The 19,978-nt window shown below is 44.5% G+C and overlaps 1 protein-coding gene across 12 annotated transcripts in view; it reads right to left on the reverse strand.

Annotated features, from left to right (window-relative positions):
* The window catches only part of SMG6 (SMG6 nonsense mediated mRNA decay factor), a 262,938-nt gene that overhangs the window by 52,369 nt on the left and 190,591 nt on the right, over positions 1–19,978 (reverse strand). Inside the window, exon 14 of one of the 12 annotated variants that reach the window (XR_007911238.2) lies at positions 7,864–8,257. The exons of the other annotated variants lie outside the window; for them this stretch is intronic. The gene's annotated coding sequence lies outside the window, so the exon portion shown is untranslated. The remainder of the gene's footprint in view (positions 1–7,863; positions 8,258–19,978) is intronic. 12 annotated transcript variants of the gene reach the window in all.

A 19,978-nucleotide genomic window follows, 5' to 3' on the forward strand; every position in this document is an offset into this window, starting at 1 on the left:
CTGTTGCTGGGGATAACAGCAGAAGATGGCTCGAGTGCTTGAGCCCCTGCACCCGCATGGGAGACCTGGAAGGAGCACCTGGCTCCTGGCTCTGGGTCATTGCAGCTCCGGCCATTGTGGACATCTGGGGCGTGAACCAATGGAAGGAAGATCTTTCTCTGTCTCTCCCTCTCACTGTCTGTAATTCTATCTCTCAAATAATAAATAAAATCTTAAAAAAAAAAAAAGACAGCAAGATAAATAAAAGATATTTAATTCTATATGTTTTGTTACTAGGATTCTGAAATAGTTAAGATGATCAAAAATTATTCCTCAAAGAAAAGATACACAATGTAAAAACATTTAATGATTTTGAAATCATTAACTTGTAGAGTGGTTAATGTAGGTATGATGCCATGAGTTTAAATTACTAGATGCTAGACCTCAGGTAAGGCCTAATGTCTTTCTGGGTCTGTAACTGTAACTCTCAAAAATAAAAAATAAAAAATAAATAAAATGAAAGCCATATCAGCAGACCAACAAAATAGGAGAGCCTGGGTTCTAGACACTGCAGAATCCCAATCTGGAAAACCTCTGTGCTGGTTCTACTTGAGAGGGCATCTATTTTTATCCTGAGTTACTGTTATGTTGGGATTATGCTGAACATAATCTTCGCTGAAGTGAGAGACTGTTACATTCTGTTTAATTCTTCCAGTGGATAAGTACAGAAAAAGAATTGAAAGCATTTTACTTTAAAAGTTAAAAATGACTGGAATTAAAATGCAATGTATATAGTAGTGGTGACCGTGTAACACTGTGAACATTCTAAATGTCACTACATTGTTTAAATGGTTAATATTATGTTATGTGAATTACATTTCAGAGAACACATTTTTAAAATACATTGTATAAATACTGTTTAGAAAAGATGCTTACAATGAGATTACAAAGCAGGGGGAGGGTAGGCTTTAGGCTTAGCAGTTAAGATGACTCTTGGGGCACCCACATCCCATATTTTCGTGCTTGGCTTCAAGGCCCACCCCCATTCCTGATTCCAGCTTCAGGCTAATGTACATCCTGGAAGGCCACAGATGATGGCTCAAGTGCTTGGGTCCTTGCCACGCATGTGGGAGACTCAGATCAGGTTTCCAGCTCCTGGCTTTGACCTGGCCCAGTGTTTGCTGTTGTGGGCATTTGGGGAGTGAATCAGCAGATGAATGATTTCTCTATGCCTGCCTACCTGCCTGTCTGTCTCTCTCTACCTTTCACATAAAAATGAAAATTAAGAGGGCTGGCGCTGTGGCGCAGGTTAATCCTCTTCCTGCGGCGCTGGCATCCTATATGGGCACTGGCTCTAGTCCCAGATGCTCCTCTTCCAATCCAGCTCTCTGCTGTGGCTTGGGAAAGCAGTGGAAGATGGCCCAAGTCCTTGGGCCCCTGCACCCGTGTGGGAGACCTGGAAGAAGATCCTGGCTCCTGGCTTCAGATTGGCACAGCTCTGGCTGTTGCGGCCATTTGGGGAGTGAATCAGCATTTGGAAGACCTTTCTCTCTGTCTCTCCCTTAATAAGTAAATAAAATCTTCAAAAAAAAAAAAAAAAAAAAAAAAAAGGATAGGAGGGTATAGACCAAAATCTTAGGCAAAGACTAAAAAACAAAACAAAACAAAAAACTAAGTAGGATTCAAGGCAAGAATGGAAATGTAGTAAACAAAATTTTTAGAAATACCAGGAGAAACTGGAAAAAAAAAAAAAAAACACAACTGCAGTGGTAGACTAACACTTTTACTCATCAGGGAACTGATACAATTAGAATAATGTAATTACTAATGACTGATAGCTACATATTGTGGGACCAGTGCTATGGTGCAGCAGGTAAAGCTATCACCTGCAGTGCCAGCATCCTATATAGCTGCTGGTTTAAGCCCCAGCTGCTCAACTTCTGAAACACCTCCTGTTAATGTAGCTGGGAAAGCAGCAGAAGACGATCCAAGTGTCTGGACCCCTGCCACCCATGGGGGAGACCTGGACGGAGTTCCAGGCTCCTGGCCCAGCAGCGCCACCGTGGCCATTTGGGAAATAAACCAGGAGATGGAAACCCTCTCTCCTTCTGACACTCTACTTTTCAAATAAATAAATAAATCTTTAATAAAAATTATCTCACATAATTTTTAAAATCAAACAGAAAAAAATCAAAATAAGGACCAATTAGAAAACAACCATTAGAACAGTACATATTTAAAGTTTTATTTATTTATTAAAGATTTATTTATTTATTTGAAAGTCAGAGTTACAGAGAGAGGAGGAGAGGCAGAGACAGAGAGAGAGGTCTTCCATCCACTGGTTCAATCCCCAGATGGCCACAACAGCCAGAGCTGTACTGATCTAAAGTCAGCAGCCAGGAGCTTCCTCCAGGTCTCCCATGCGGGTGCTGGGCCCCAAGAACTTGGGCCATCTTCTACTGCTTTCCCAGGCCATAGCAGAGAGCTGGATTTCAAGTAGAGCAGCTGGGACTCGAACTGGCACCCATATGGGATGCCGGCACTGCAGGCGTCGGCTTTACCAGCTACACCACAGTGCCAGCCCTTAATGTTTTATTTATTTTAAAGACAGAAATACACAGAGACAAACATAGACAGAGACAGAAATAATGTCTATATACTGGTTTACTAGTTAAATGTCCACAAGACTCAGGGAATGGCTGGACCAGAGCCAGCAGCACAGAGCCCTACCTGGTTCTGGCATATGGGTGGCAGGGACCCAAGTACTTGAGCCATCATCTGCTATTTCCCAGAGTGCACATAGAAGAAAGCTGGGATGGGGAGTGGAGTAGCTTCTGGCTCCTGGCTTCGGCCTGGCTCAGCCCTGGCTGTTGTGGCCATTTGGGAAGTGAACTAGCAATCAAATCTCTCTCTCTGTCCCTCACTCTCTGTAACTCTGCCTGTCAAGTAAATAAAATAAAATAATTAACATAAAAAATTAGGAACAAGGATAGGAAGCCCATTCCTAATAACATACTACCCGTCCCAGAATTGCACTGATTAAGAAAAACAAATTTAGGGGCTGGTGCCGTGGCTCACTTGGTTAATCCTCCCCTGCAGCGCCAGCATCCCATATGGGCACTGGGTTCTAGTCCCAGTTGCTTCTCTTCCAGTCCAGCTCTCTGCTGTGGCCCAGGAAGGCAGTGGAGGATGGCCCAAGTGCTTGGGTCCCTGCACCCACATGGAACACCAGGAGGAGGCACTTGGCTCTTGGCTTCGGATCAGCGCAGCACCAGCCATAGTGGCCATTTGGGGGGTGAACCAATGGAAGGAAGACCTTTCTGTCTCTGTCCCTCTCTCTCTCACTGTCTAACTCTATCTGTCAAATAAATAAATTAAAAAAAAAAAGAAAAATAAGTTTAAAGCATAAAAATAGAAGTGTTACCTCTGGTTGCAGTTGTCATGAGCATTTAACACAGAAAATCTTAAAGAAACTATACATTAATTACTAGAAAAAGTCCTAATAAGAACACCAGATGGTGGCACCGGGGCTGCGGCGTAGTGGGTAAAGCTGCAGCTTGCAGTGCCGGCAACCATATGGGCACTGGTTCAAGTTCCAGCTGCTGCACTTCCAATCTAGCTCTCTGCTGTGGCCTGGAAAAGCAGTAGAAGATAGCCCAAGTCCTTGGGCCCCTGCACCAGAGTGGGAGACTAGGAAGAAGTTCCCGGCTCCTGGCTTCAGGTCGGCACAGCTCCAGCCATTGCAGCCATCTGGGGAGTGAACCAGCGAATGAATGACAGCTCGCTCGCTTGCTCACTCTCTCTCTCTCTCCTCTCTCTCTCTGCCTCTCTGTAACTCTACCATTCAAATAAAAAATAAAAAAAAAAAAGAACACAAGGTAAGTGTTCTGCCTCTGCCTCTCTATAACTCTACCATTCAAATAAAAAAAATAATTTTTTTTTTTTAAAAGGACACAAGGTAAGTGCTTTGTCTCATAGCTGAGAGATTTTGGTTAGGAGTCCATGTCCCACAACAGAGTGCCTGAGTTGACTCCTGCTTGCTATCGTAGACCCTGGGAGGCAGCAAGTGAGGGCTTAACTTATGGGGTTCTTGTTATGTACATGACAGACCTGGATTGAGTTTCCAATTCTTGGCTTTGGCCCTGTTCCACCCTGGCCATTGTGTATACTTGAGATTAAAAGCAGATGTTGGAACCCTCTTTCTGTATATCTTTCAACCTCTCCAAAAAAATAAAAACAAAGTTAATGCAAAATGTGCAGTATTCAAAAAAATAATTCAGAGGCTGGTGCAGTGGCACAGTATGTTAAGCCTCTGCTGTGACACTAGCATCCCATAAGGGCACTGGTTAGAGTCCCAGCTGCTCCACTTCTGATCCAGCTCCCTGGTAATGGCCTGGGAAAGCAGGGGAAGATGGCTTGGGCTCCTGTGCCCACGTGGAAGACCTGGAGGGAGATCCTGGCTTCGGATCAGCCCAGCTCTCATAGTTGCAGCTGTTTTGGGGAGTGAATCAGCAGATGGAAGACCTCCTTCTCTGTCTCTGTCTCTCTCTATAGCTCTGTCTCTCAAGTAAGTAAATCTTTAAAACAAATTTAATAGGATTGGAGGACACATTAATATATAAAAATCTGTATATCTCTGAATCTGTATATTTTAATATTCTGGAAGAAAAATATTAGTAGATAAAACTTAGAAACACTGGTAGATAAAATTTAGAAGTGTCAAAATACTGTACTGTATCCCATAAAAATGTAAAGTATTACATATTAAGAATTCAGGGTCCGGCGCTGTGGCATAGTGGGTAAAGCCATCACCTGTAGTGCTGGCATCCCATGTGGATGCTGGTTTGAGTACCGGCTGCTCCACTTCTGATCCAGCTCTCTGCTATGGCCTGGGAAAGCAGAAGATGACCCAAGTCTTTGGGTTCCTGCACCCACATTGGAGACTTGGAAGAAGCTCCTGGCTCCTGGCTTCAAATTGGCACAGCTCCAGCCATTATGGCCAGTTTGGGAGTGAACCCGTGGATGGAAGATCTCTCTATATATATGTAATTCTGACTTTCAAATAAAATAAATAAATCTTAAAAAAAAAAAAAAAAGTGGGCCGGTGCCGCGGCTCAATAGGCTTATGTTCCGCCTGCGGCTCTGGCACACAGGGTTCTAGTCCCATTCAGGGCGCCGGATTCTTTCCCGGTTGCCCCTCTTCCAGGCCAGCTCTCTGCTGTGGCCCAGGAAGGCAGTGGAGGATGGCCCAAGTGCTTGGGCCCTGCACCCCACGGGAGACCAGGAGAAGCACCTGGCTCCTGCCTTCGGATCAGCGTGGTGTGCTGGTGGCAGCACGCCGGCCACAGTGGCCATTGGAGGGTGAACCAACAGAAAAGGAAGATCTTTCTCTCTGTCTCTCTCTCTCACTGTCCACTCTGTCACAAAAAAAATTTTTTTTTTAATTTAAAAATAAAAGTGGAGCTGTGGGGACTTGAACTGGCATCCATATGGCTTTTTAAAAAAATTTTTAAAAATATTTTATTTATTTATTTAACAGGCAGAGTTACAGACAGTGTGAGAGAGAGAGAGACAGAGAGAAAGGTCTTCCTTCTGTTGGTTCACTCCCCAAGTGGCCACAACGCCGGAGCTGCGCCAATCCGAAGCCAGGAGCCAGGTGCTTCCCCCCGGTCTCCCATGCAGGTGCAGGGCCCAAGTACTTGGGCCATCCTCCACTGCCTTCCTGGGCCACAGCAGAGAGCTGGATTGGAAGAGGAATAACCAGGACTAGAACACAGTGCCCAAATGGGATGCCGATGCTGCAGGCGGAGGATTAACCTAGTGCGCCACGGCGCCGGCCCCACTCATATGGCTTTAACCTACTGGCTTTAACCTACTATGCCACAGCACTGGCCCCTAAACTTACCTTATATAAAAAAAGAATTCAACAAACTGGGTGGGCGTCATGACACAATGGGCTAAGCTGCCACTTGGGATGCCAGCATCTCTTATCAGAGTGTCAGTTCAAGTCCCATCTGCTATGCTTCTTTTTTTTTTTTTTTTTTTTTTTTTTTTTTTTTTTTTTGACAGGCAGAGTGGACAGTGAGAGAGAGAGACAGAGAGAAAGGTCTTCCTTTGCCGTTGGTTCACCCTCCAATGGCCGCCGCGGCCGGCGCACTGCGGCCGGCGCACCGCGCTGATCCGATGGCAGGAGCCAGGATCCAGGTGCTTTTCCTGGTCTCCCATGGGGTGCAGGGCCCAAGCACCTGGGCCATCCTCCACTGCACTCCCTGGCCACAGCAGAGGGCTGGCCTGGAAGAGGGGTAACCGGGACAGAATCCGGCGCCCCGACCAGGACTAGAACCCGGTGTGCCGGCGCCGCTAGGCGGAGGATTAGCCTAGTGAGCCGCGGCGCCGGCCCTGCTATGCTTCTAATTCAGCTTCGTTCCAATGCATTCCGAGAGGTATTAATGATGATTCACATGCTTGGACCCCTATCACCCACCTGGGAAACCCAGACTGAATTCTTGGCCCAGCCTTGGCTGTTGTGGACATCTGGGGAGTGAACTAGTAGATGGGAAATTGATATTCCTGTCTCCCGATACAAACTGTTTCTGTTGCTCTGCCTTTCAATTAGATATAAAACAGATAATATTAAAATAAGTCTTAAATTTTTTTAAAAACAGTAACTTTAAAAATTCTAGTGTAGAGGCTGGCAATGTAGTACAGTGGGTAAAGCCACTGCCTGAAGTGCCAGCATCCCATATGGGTGCCAGTTGAGTCCCAGCTGCTTCACTTCCCATTCCAGCTCTCTGCTATGGCCTGGGAAAGCAGCAGAAGATGGTTCAGGTGCTTGGGACCCTGCACCTGTGTGAGAGACCCGGAAGAAGCTCCTGGCTCCTGGCTTCAGATTGGCCCAGCAGTGGAAAATGGCCCAAGTGTTTAGGCCCTTGCCACTCACGTGGGAGACCCAGATGAAGCTTCTGGCTCCTGGCTTCAGCCTGGCCGAGGGCTAACCCTTGCCATCATCTGGGGAGTGAACCAGCAGATGGAAGATCTCTCTCCCTGTCTCTCCCTCTCTCTCTGTAACTCTATTAAAATAAATCAATCTTTTTTTAAAATAAGATTTTATTTTTATTATTTATTTGAAAGGCAGAGTTACAGAGAGGCAGTGGCAGAGCCAGAGGCAGAGAACAAGAGGTCTTTCATCTGCTGGTTCACTCCCCAAATGGCTGCAACGGGCAGAGCTGGGCCGATCTGAAATCAAGAGAAAGGAGCTTGTTCTGGGTCTCCCATGTTGGTGCAGGGGCCCAAGGACCTGGGCCATCCTCTATTGCCTTCCCAGGCCATAGCAGAGAGCTGGACGGGAAGTGGAGGAGCTGGGACTAGAACCAGCACCCATATGGGATGCTGGCACTGCAGGCGATGGCTTTACCTGCTATGCCACAGAACAGGTCCTCTGAAAATAAATCTTAAAAAAAATAAAACAAATGCAGAGATGCAGATGTTTGGTGCAGCACTTAAGAAACAGCTTGGGACTTCTGTATCCCATAGCAGGGTGCCCGGTTCAAGTCTCAGCTCCTTTGCTTCTGATCTAGCTTCCTGCTAATGTGCACCTTATAAGGTAGCACATGGTGGCTAAAGTGCCTGGGTCTTTGTGGGAGGCATGGATTGAGTTTTGGGCTCCTGGCTTTGGCCTGGCTATGCATGCATTTGGAGATTAAATCAGTGATGGAAGATCTATCTGTATCTCTGTCACTTTCCCATAAAATAAGTTTAAAAAATTAAAAACAATTTAATTCAAAATGGTAAAACAAATATTACGGAAAAAAACCTCATAGACAATGTATAAGACCTACATAAAGTACACTATCAAAGAAGACCTAAACAAAAGGAATACTGTACCTGTTTAGAAACAAGAATGCTTTCAAGATGTCAGTTTTTCCCAAACTAATATTCAAACAAAAATCACTCTTAGAGCCGGCGCCGTGGCTCAATAGGCTAATCCTCCACCTTGCGGCGCCGGCACACCGGGTTCTAGTCCCGGTTGGGGCGCCGGATTCTGTCCCGGTTGCCCCTCTTCCAGGCCAGCTCTCTGCTATGGCCAGGGAGTGCAGTGGAGGATGGCCCAGGTGCTTGGGCCCTGCACCCCATGGGAGACCAGGAAAAAGCACCTGGCTCCTGGCTCCTGCCAGGATCAGCGCGGTGCGCCGGCTGCAGCGGCGGCCATTGGAGGGTGAACCAGCGGCAAAAGGAAGACCTTTCTCTCTCTGTCTCTCTCTCTCACTGTCCACTCTGCCTGTCAAAAAAAAAAAAAAAAAAAAAAAAAAAATCACTCTTAACTGTAATTCCACAGTTAATCATAAAGATTACTAAACAGATTAATGAAAAGAACAGGAGATTCCCCACTTACATGCTATCTAATAAAAGTGGCATGGCAATCCACTGAAGGTAAGGAATGACTTCTCAGCAAATGGCGCTGGGGTGAAAGAAAATGAACCTCAATGCTTACCGTCTACCATTTACAAAATAAGTGTGAAATGGATCACAGATCTATTGTAAAATTGAAACAATATAGCTTTTAGAGGAAAACCAAGTAGAAGACCTTCTTGACTTAGTTTTTTTGTTGTTGTTGTTTCTTAGATTTATTTATTTGAAAAGAAGAGTTACAGAGAGAGGGAGAGGCAGAGAGAGAAATATCTTTATTTGCTGGTTTACTGCCCAAATGGGTACAATGGCCAGGGCTGGGCCAGGTGGAAGCCAGGAGCCAGAAGCTTCATCTGGGTCTCCCTTGTGGGTGCAGGGGCCCAAACATTTGGGCCATCCTCTGCTGCTTTCTCAAGCACATTAGCAAGGAGCTGGATTGGAAGTGCAATAGCCAGGACTTGAACTGGTGCCCACATGGGAAGCTGGTACTGCAGGGGGTGGCTTCACTTGCAGTGCTGGCCTCTGAGTTAAGAGTTTTTAGCTCTCATAATGTAATATTCAAAAAAGAAAATCATGAAAAATTCAGTTTGAGAAAAATTAAAGCTTTTGCTCACCAGAAGACATAGTTATGAAAACGAATAAGAAAGTAACAGACAGTGAAAACATTCTCAATCATATATCTGACAATGTACTTGTATCCAGAATATATAAAAAAAAAATAGGAAATCAAACAGCCCAATTAAAGAAAATGGGCAAAAGAAGTGAATAGACCCTTCAGAAAAGAGATAACTATAATGGTCACTAAGCATAAATAGAAGTAACTTTGTTCATAAGTCACCAGGGAAATGAAAATTAAAACAACCCATCACCACAATCCACCATAATGAGGTTGTGGAGCTACTTGAACTCTCACATAATGTTGGGAGATCATGTGGTACGACGACCTTTGGAAAAAGGTCTAGCAGTCTCTAATAAAAAAAAAATGTACATCTTCCCCATGACTCAGCAATTCTAATTCTTGGCATTTAACCGAGGAAATCACCTGTCTGCAAAAAGATCTGTATATAACTATTCACAGCAACGTTATTTATAATAGACACAAATTGGAAATAGCTTAGACGTTCATAAATTGAACGTGTGACTGTGTGTAAACTGACATGTGCCTAGAGTAGAATACTACTCAGCAACAGAAAGGAATGTATTACTTACACATCTAACAATGTAGAGGAATCTCCTAATGGGGGGCTGGAGCTGTGCCAAAGTGGGTTAAGTCACTACCTGCAGTGCCAGCCTTCCATATGGGTACCGGTTTGAGCCCTGGCTGCTCCACTTCCCATCCAGCTCTCTGCTACGGCCTGCGAAAGCAGTAGAAGATGGCCCAAGTCCTTGGGCCCCTGCACCTGCATGGGAGACCTGGAAGAAGCTCCTGGCTCTTGGCTTTGGATCAGCGTAGCTCTGGCTGTTGTGGCCAATTGGGGAGTGAACCATCGGATGGAAGACCTCTCTCTCTTTCTCTCTCTCTCTGCCTTTCCTCTCTTTGTGTAACTCTTTTAAATAAATAAATAAATCTTAAAAAAATTATCCTAAAAACAAAATAAAAAGTTTAAAAAAAGATATGCTAAAGGAAAGAAACCATTTAAAAAAAAGATTTATTTATTTATTTATTTAATTGGTAGAGTTACAAAGAGAGGGGCAGACAGAGATAAAGTTCCCCCACCCATTGGTTCACTCCCCAAATACGGCCAGAGCTGAGCCAATCCAAAGTCAGGAATCAGGAGCTTCCTCAAGGTCTCCACATGGGCACAGGGGCCCAAGCACTTGTGCCATCTTCACTGTTTTCCCAGGCCACAAGCAGAGAGCTGGATCAGAAGAGGAACAGCTGGGGCAAGAATAGGCACCCATATGGGATGCCAACCCTGCAGGTGGGTTTAGCCTACTCCACCAGGCCCTGAAAGAAACCACTTTAAGAGTATATATGAGGGACTGGCGCTGCATGTAGCAGGCAAAGCCACTGCCTGTGGTGCCGGCATCCCATATGGGCTGCCCCACTTCCAATCCAGCTCCCTGCTAATGTGGCTGCTGAGAAAGCAGAGGAAGATGGCCCAAGTGCTTGGACCCCTGCACCCACACAGGAGACTGGAAGAAGCTCCTGGCTCCTGGCTTTGGAACAGCCTAGCTCTGGCTGTTCTGGTCATTTGGGAAGGATGGAAGAACACTCTCTCTCTCTCTCTCTCTCTCTCTCTCTAACTCTGCCTTTCAAATAAATAAACAAATCTTACAAAAAAAAAGAGTACATAAAAAAGAGTACATACTATATTATTCCACTTACACAAGGTTCTGAAATAGTGATGGGAAAACATCTGTGGTGGCCTCTAGAGGTAAAAGTGGTGATAAGGGACAGAATAAGATCTTACATTCTGAGGGGTTTCAGGTTACACAGGTGCATGCATGTGTCAAAACCTAGCAAAAGTTTACTTAGTACTTGTGGAATTCACTGGATATAAATTTTAACCTCAAAAGAAAAAACTATAAGTATTAAGTTCTGGTTAATGAATGATATGTAAATGTATTAACGACAAACAACAAAGAAAGAAAGAAAAAGAAAATGCCTGGATAGGGAGAATGGAGGACAGATAAGGCAAGTACAGCAAAATAAGAATTACAGAGTCTAGGTACTGGGTAAAAATGAACTCACTGTAAAATTCTTTCAGTCTTACTATACAATATGGGGGAGGGTTGATTAATGGGCATTAAATTATATCAGAGTAAGATGTTCTAGTCTTCTATACAGATAATGTACTGTATACTTTTTTTTTTAAAGATGCATTTATTTATTCGAAAGGCAGAGTTGCAGAGAGGCAAAGGCAAAGGCAGAGAGAGAGAAGTCTTCCATCCGCTGGTTCACTCCCCAAATGGCCGCAATGGATGGAACTTCTTCCAGGTCTCCCACAGGAGTACAGGGGCCCAAGGACTTGGGCCATCTACTACTCTCCCAGGCCATAGCAGAGAGTTGGATTGAAAGTGGAGCAGCCAGGACTCAAACCGGCACTCATATGGGATGCCAGCACTGCAGGAGGCAGCTTTACCTGCCACACCACAGCACCAGCCCCTGTACTGTATTGTATACTTCTAAGACAAACTTGGGAGTAGGTGATTAGCCAAGCAGTTAAGAAACCCTTGTTAGACATCACAATGCCTGTGTGTATTTCCCAGTTACTGCTCCTGACTCCAGCTTCATGATAACGCAGACCCTAGGAGGCAGCAATGATGTCTCAAGTAACTGGGTACCTGCCACTCATGTGTGAGACCTGGACTCTGTTCCTGATTCTTGCATTCAACTCCATTGTGTTGTTACAGGCATTTGGGGGAGCTAATCAGCACATGAGAGTTCTTCTCTCCCCTCGGCCTCTCAAATAAAGAAAAAACAAACTAGAAGGGCTTTGAATGTTAAATGTTTGAGGAAACAGGTATGTCTATTCCAATTGGACATTACATAAATGTATACAAATACTGAAACATCATGTGGTACTCCATAAGTCTGTACAATTTTTGTCTATTAGTTAAAAATAAAAAAATGAAATTAGGAGAACCAATTACATCACTAAAAACAAAAAGACAATGAACATCTGGAGGCACTGGACATGAATTAAAAAAGAAAATCTGCCTTTAATCCTGTCATTTTCACTAAATATCTATTTGATTAGCTATTAAGGAAAACATGGTTAAAGAAAGCAGTGTCAGAATGCTGGTTTTATTACCTAAAAGAAGTCTTTAGCTGCTTATGTCATAACACTAGCTCTCACAAATCCCCAAATTCTAATGGCTGGATGTGCTGAAGACAGAGGTGGTTTTGATATGCAGGATGCAGGACTGGGATCGAGAAATACACACTGGGCTCTAGCAGTAGGTGAGTGTGGGGGGTGGCAGCTGGGAAGCTGTCAGAAGCAGCCAGTCACTTAGAGTCTCTCAAGCTCCAGTAGTTCTGTGTCTGGATGTTAGCCCCATATACTGACTTAAAACCTTGAGAAATTAGAAGAGCTCGCCAGAGTGGGACCAGCCAGAGCAGCTGAAACACATCCTTGTAAACAATAAATGTTTATCTGGGCAGATAACCTGGCAGAGCGCCTTGTTCTGATCATAGGCAACTTGAAACCTCACAGCACAAGGCCAAGCACAGAGGGGCCCTTCATTTTTGCCACATGGGTAGAAAGCAAAGATGGAAGGTGGTCCTGGCTCCTGCCATAGGAGAGGCTTCAGGAAGCTACTTTCTCCAAATGCCAGCCAGTTTCTTCCCTGCTGGGTGACAGCCAGATTCCCTTAAACACAGAGGGTGGGGACAGAGAAGTCAAGTCAACCAACACTAAACAATGCCACCGCATAAAGCTGGCTGTTACACCACAGCCCTGAAGGTATGAGGAGCACTGGCGTGTTTGGCTGCTGCCACAGGAACCACACTGGCTGAGGGCTTCCCCAGGCCTGGGTGGGAAGCTCGTCATTGACTCCGGCCACACACACAGGCTCAGTCGCCACCTCGGTCAGTGGCAAACAGCTGCTGAGAAGGAAGGAGCAGATCCAGGGGTGCTGTGCACTGCACAGCAAAATTTTCCACTTAAGGAGACTCTAGACAATAATTTTATAAGAGCCATATGGCTTAAACTCCACGGAAATGCCAGGAAAAAAAGAGGCAGCTGGAAGGAATGAAGGTGTGCTGATGGCACAGAGATGCCTTTTACTGACAACTAACGCTGCGCACAATTTTACCACCAATTCTAAAGCCCCACTCCCTAACTAAGGGATTAAGTCTTGGCACATGGTTACCCCTTCTTTCTCTATATGTCTCTTTCTACACTCTTCTTGGAAGGGGAACCTAGAACTTGCTTCAGGGAAAGTTCGGCAGACTACTGATGAGTTCTCTTCTAAGGAAGAGAAGGGAGATAGTTTAAGAAAGGTTCATTGCTCTGAAATAGTACTAAAGTTAAGCAGAAAAGAACAGTAAGGGTGTGGATCTCAGATGGAGTCCAGAGGAGGAGAATGTATGTGTGTTTGTGTTCATCTAGTGTTTTTTTTTTTTTTGTTTTGTTTGTTTTTTGTTTTAAGGCGAGGGGATGAGAAGATGCCAATCCATTCTTTTGACTTCATTTGCACTTAAGGCTGCTTTATAATTATTTCCTGAAAACACAGTAGGATGAGTGTGGTATGTGTTTACCCCACCCTCCATCTAACACTGCCTCAGCTATCCAACTATGTGCTCTACACTGAGAAGAGGCCAGCTTTTTGCCTTTGGCAGCACTAAAGGCCAGACATTACCAGTACTCCTGTGAACAGCTCAAGGCTCCACCCAGATCAGACTGCACACACTGAAATCCAAGAGGAGTATCATTCCAGCACAACCCAGGAGTGACAGAGAAGAGCTGAGGAGGCTGGGTGGGGCTGCTGGGACACTTCTAAGTTCTGACAACAGAACACCCAAGTGGTTAGCCAAGGGATTTTGGTAGCAGGGTGACAGATCAACTATAGTGTGGGAAAACCCAAAAGCTGTAATAAAGATGTTATCTCTGGACAAGAAGCAGGGTAACAATAAGGGTTATGTGCAGGCCACAGGTCAGTAAGGTGGGGAAGTCATTTTTAGGGAACTAGTTATTTGCTGGTCTAGTCAATTCTCAATATCCAAGAGATGTTTCAGCCAGTTTTCAGAGCTTGGCTCCTGTCTTTGGCTTGGGTTAGCTCTGCCACTGTCACCAACTGGGGAGTGAACCAGTGGATGAAAGCGCTCTCTCTTTTTCTGTGTCTTTCCCTCACTCTCTGTAACTCTGACTCAAATAATGAGTCTTTAAAAAAAGAAAACAAACAAAAAACTCCACTGTTCCTGGCTGTCCAAGGCCAAAAGCATCTTCTTCCTGGAGAACTTTGTCTCATAGCCTTTAGGCTCAAAGACTTCCTATTTTACTTATAAAGTTTTCCTGTGTACTCTGAGCTCTGTAGATCTCACTAGGGAGTCCTTAGCTAGATGCTATGGAGGGGCACAGCAAGGAGACTGTTGGGCACAGTACCAAGGACACAGTTTTTCTGCATTTTCAACGTTACTTCTCACATGATAGGGAGGAGTATGGACCCTGAGAGTGAGTTTCTGAGTTTAATTAACTAAGTACTTATACCATTTGTCATTTACTTTTCATGATGTGCAGGGATTGACTCTTGACATCAAGGAAAATAAAATGGAAGTTGTAACCGTTATTTTAGGTTCTTCTTTTAAAAAACTATTTATTTATTTAAAAGGTAGAGTGATGGGGCTGGTGCTGTGGCCAGTGGGTTCAGCCATCACTGCAGTGCCGGCATCCCATATGGGCACTGATTCGAGTCCCTGTTGCTCCACTTCCGATTCAGTTCCCTGGGAAAGCAGCAGCAGATGGCCAAAGTGCTTGGGCCTCTGCATCCATGTGGCAGACCCAGAAGAAGCTCCTGGCTCCTGGCTTCAGTCTGGTCCAGCCCTGGCCATTGTGGCCATTTGGGGAGTAAACCAGCGGATGGAAGATCTCTGTCTTTTTCCTTTTCTCTCTCTGTAACTCTGTCTTTCAAATAAGTAATTTTTTTTTAAAGGTACAGTGAGAGAGACAGAGACATCTTCCAGCTGTTGGTTCCCTCCCCAAATGGCTACAACAGCTTAGGACTGGGCCAGGGTAAAGTCAGGAGTCAGGAGCTTCTTCTTTGTCTCTCACATGTGTGGCAGAGGCCCAAGAACTTGTGCCGTATTTCGGTGCATTAGCAGGAAGCTGGACTGGAAGCAGATCAGCTGGGACTCAAATCAGTGCTCCAATATGGGATGCCAAAATCACAGGTAGTAGCTTATCCTGCTGTGCCTCAATACCAGCCCCTCTCCTTTCTATTGTCTGGAATAGTTTGAGAAGAAATGAACTCTTTATTACTGATTAAATCTTGTCACTGGTTAATTTTCTGCTCAGGTTTTCTATAATTTCATTATTCAATGTTGGTGACTTATGTGTTTCCAGAAATTTATTATTTTTTTCTAGGTTTTTCAATTTGTTGGCACATGATTATTCATAGTAGTACTAATTCCTTGTATTTTTGCAGGTTTGACTTCATTGATTTGAGTCTTTTTTCTCTTTTCTTCATATTTTCATTTTATTTAAAAGCTATGGACAGAGAGAGAGAGGGAGGAGGAGATCTTCTTTCTGCAGGTTTACTCTCCAAATGCCAGGGATGGTTCAGGCCAAAGTGAGGACTCCATCTGGGCCACCATGTGGAGACCTGTAACACTAGGCACATTAGCAGGAAGTTATAGACAGGACTCGAATCTGAACTCCAATATTGGATGTAGGTGACACCTACATGCACCGAAATACGGCACAAGTTCTTGGGCCTCTGCCACACATGTGAGAGACAAAGAAGAAGCTCCTGACTCCTGACTTTACCCTGGCCCAGTCCTAAGCTGTTGTAGCCATTTGGGGAGGGAACCAACAGCTGGAAGATGTCTCTGTCTCTCTCACTGTACCTTTAAAAAAAAAATTACTTATTTGAAAGACAGAGTTACAGAGAGAGAAAAGGAAAAAGACAGAGATCTTCCATCCGCTGGTTTACTCCCCAAATGGCCACAATGGCCAGGCTGGACCAGACTGAAGCTAGGAGCCAGGAGCTTCTTCTGGGTCTGCCACATGGATGCAGAGGATGTAGTGACAGTTTAAGTTGCTGTGCCACACACACCAGCTGTCTCTCTCTCTCTAGAATTCTATTTATTTATTTGAAAGGCAGAGTGACAGAGACAGGGACAGAGAGGTCTTCCACCTGCTGGTTCACTCCCCAAATGGTTGCAACAGCCAAGGCTGGGTCAGGCTAAAGCCAAGAGGCAGGAGCTTCTTTCAGATCTCCCAGGTGGATGGCAGAGGTCCAAGCACTTGGGCCAACATTCACTGCTTTCCTAGGTACATTAGCAGGGAGCTAGATGGGAAGTGGAGCAGCCAGGAATCAAACTGGTGCCCATATGAGATGCTAGTGTCACAGGCAGTGGCTTTACCTGTTATGCCACAATGCCCTCCCCCCACCTTTATGTAGGTCTTTATTGCTATAAACTTTTCTCTTAGTACTGCTTTTGCTGTATCCTGTAAGTTTCAGTTTTTTTTTTTTTTTTTTTTTAAGAAAAGATATATTTATTTGAAAAGCAGAGTGACAGAGAGGGACACAGAAATGAAAGAAACCTTCCATCTGCTGGTTCACTCCTCAAACGACCACAACAGTCAAGGCTCAGCCAGGCTGAAGCCAAGGGCCTGGAATTTCACCTGTGTCTCCCACTTGGGTGGCAGGGGCCTGAACACTTGGGCCATCTTCCACTGCCTTTCCAGGGACTTTAGCAGAGAACTAGATTGGAAGTGGAGCAGCCAGGACTTGAATATGTGCCTAAATGGGATGGTGGCATCACAGGCCACCTTAATCCGCTGCACCAAAACACAGGCCCCCTCAGTCACTCTGTATCTTTTAATTGGGGAATTTAGTCCATTTAAGATCAAGGTAATTACTGATAAGTAGTGACCTGGTCCTAACATTGGTCTTAAAATTCCTTTTGTTTGTTTTGAATGTCCTTTGCTCTTGTTCTAGGTTCTTCTTTTAATAAAGATTTATTTATTTTGAAAAAGTTACAGAGAGAAAGGAAGGCACACACACACAGACACACACAGACACACACACGCCACAGCAAATGGCCCCGAATGCGCACATCTTTTAAAGCTAGGTAGAGTGAAACTAAGTGTTTTTCAATTATTTTCTGTATTTTCCTTTAATATAGGAATCATTTATTTTAAAAACCCCAAGTCCTAGCCGGTGCCGCGGCTCACTAGGCTAATCCTTCGCCTTGCGGCGCCGGCACACCGGGTTCTAGTCCCGGTCGGGGCGCCGGATTCTGTCCCGGTGCCCCTCTTCCAGGCCAGCCCTCTGCTGTGGCCAGGGAGTGCAGTGGAGGATGGCCCAGGTGCTTGGGCCCTGCACCCCATGGGAGACCAGGAAAAGCACCTGGCTCCTGGCTCCTGCCATCGGATCAGCGCGGTGCGCCGGCCGCAGCGCGCCGGCCACGGCGGCCATTGGAGGGTGAACCAACGGCAAAGGAAGATCTTTCTCTCTGTCTCTCTCTCACTGTCCACTCTGCCTGTCAAAAAAAAAAAAAAAAAAAAAATCAAAAACCCCAAGTCCTTGGGTAGAAACCAGGATCAATTACCAAAACAGTTCTAATTTGAGCAAGGGGAAAGTGCAGCCTGATTTATGACTGTCACTTACTATCAGTTACTCTGCTGTCAGGGCAAACAGGAGTACAAAGTAGTAGGTGCTAGAATAAGGTTACCTGACTGACTAAATCAATTCCCACCATCCGTCTCTTATTAAATTGCCATTTTATTTCCTTCATAGTGTTTAATACACACTAAATTTATTTTGCTTATTTCCTTCTTTTTCTCTATGTTCTCTGTCTCCCCTTAATTACAACATAAGGTCCAGGAGTTAGAGGTGGTATCTGTTTCTGTTTCAGTCACCAGAGAACCTCCAGTACTGTGAATAGTGCCTGGCACACAGCAGGTACTCAATAAATATCCAGTGTTAAATGAATGCATTAGTCCAGCCTGTCAGAGTAAGTTAAGAGGCAATGGCTGTCCTTGCAGGGGCCCAGGCTACACACGGACCGAAGCTCAAGCATAGTCTCTGTGAGGTGCAAATGGGAAAAGCATGCAACAATAAACTGCAAAAATAAATGAAAAGAGAAAATAAAAAATTGTTTTTGAAACCCAAATTTCTATTAACAAGATATAGAAACTTTGAACTTCTGGAATCTCTACAGACATCTAATTAGTTATCCAGCACAATGTTCTCATGCAAGTTCCAACATGAGTTACAGGATATGAGTTTTCTGAAAACCTAAAGCATATCACTCAATCTCTTTACTCAGCCTCAGGTGTAGGAGAGGGACTGAAGAAAAAGGGTACAGAAAGTGTAAAAAGAAGACACATAAAATGTATTGTTTTTAATACAGTTTTTTCAATAAACCTGAGGAGGAGGACAACATGCTGTTAGGTAAGTAGCTTGAAAGACTCTCTTGCCTGGGCTGGAGTAAAGGCCACCACTGACCCCTAGGCAATTACAGCCATCCTCCCTCATCTACAGTCTTGCTTTCTGAGGTCTCAGTTATCCATAGTCAACCATGGCCTGAAAATAAAACATGGATCCCAAAATGTCGTACAGTGAGGTAGAGAAGGCTGTGTGTCTGCCAACATGGTGAAGCCAAGAGGTAGAGTCTACACAGTAGCTCCAAGTTGTCTATTTCTGGACTCTTAATGTGACAGAATAAATCCTTTTGTGTGTAGGCCTCTATAATACAAGTTTTTAATTCACCAGAACCTAATACTAAATGATGTATCTTAGTTCTGGTGTATTATTGCTATATGATCACAAATAAATTAGTCTCCCTAGGGTTGGGCACTTAAGATGCTGCTTGCCCTACTGGAGTGTCTGATTTGAGCCCAGCTCTGTTTCTGATCTAGTTTCCTGCTAACATGCATCCTGGGAGACAGAAAGTTATAACTAAGCACTTGGGAAACCTGTGCTAGGTTCTGGGCTCCTGGCTTCAGCCTGGTTCAACTCAGGCTGTCGTAAGCCTTTGGGGAATGAAGTAGTAGACAGAAGATGTCTGTCTTACTTTCAAAAATAAAATGAAATAAAAATTATTCTAAATCTTAGTGGTTTTTTTGTTTTGTTTTGTTTTTGTTTTTTTGACAGGTACAGTTACAGACAGTGAGAGAGAGACAGAGAGAAAGGTCTTCCTTCTCTTGGTTCACTCCCCAAATGGCCACTGTGGCTGGAGCTGTGCCGATCTGAAGCCAGGAGCCAGGTGCCCCCTCCTGGTCTCCCATGCAGGTGCAGGGACCCAAGCACTTGGGCCATCCTCCACTGCCCTCCCAGGCCACAGAGAGCTGGACTAAAAGAGGAGCAACCAGGACTAGAACCCAGCGCCCATATGGGATGCTGGTGCTGCAGGGGGAGGATTAACCAAGTGAGCCACGGCGTCGGGGGGGGGGGGGGCCCTAAATCTTAGTTTTTTCACATGTAAAATAATGCCTCATGTAGCTGAGTGGGAAACAAGTAAAATAACTCATCACAATAGCACTATGTAAAATACGGATGTAACATATCAATGAAAATGAGATCAGAAAAGTAGGTGTTAATGATGGGGCACACAAAGATAAATAAAAAAAAGATGTTTTGCTTATAGGAGTAGAAAAATTTCTTACAGATCATTACAATTGATCACTTTGGAGAGATGATATCCTGTATCCTGCTAGATATACTACTAAATTACCTCAACAGGAACCTTGTAATTTTCCACTCATTGAAGTCCACCACCTCTGATGCTGACTCATTTCTAATTAGATGACTTTAGACATTCAAATCCCAATACCTTCTTTCCCATATCCTCCCTGTCATTACTTCAACACTTTTTTAAAAAATGTTTTATTTTCAATTGCCAAATAGCATATTTATTAGGCACAATGTAATGCTTTGATAAATCTATATATCATGAAATGATGAAATTAGGTAAATGAAT

Source organism: Oryctolagus cuniculus, chromosome 17 (assembly GCF_964237555.1).
Source record: "Oryctolagus cuniculus chromosome 17, mOryCun1.1, whole genome shotgun sequence".
Classification (NCBI taxonomy): Eukaryota; Metazoa; Chordata; class Mammalia; order Lagomorpha; family Leporidae; genus Oryctolagus; species Oryctolagus cuniculus.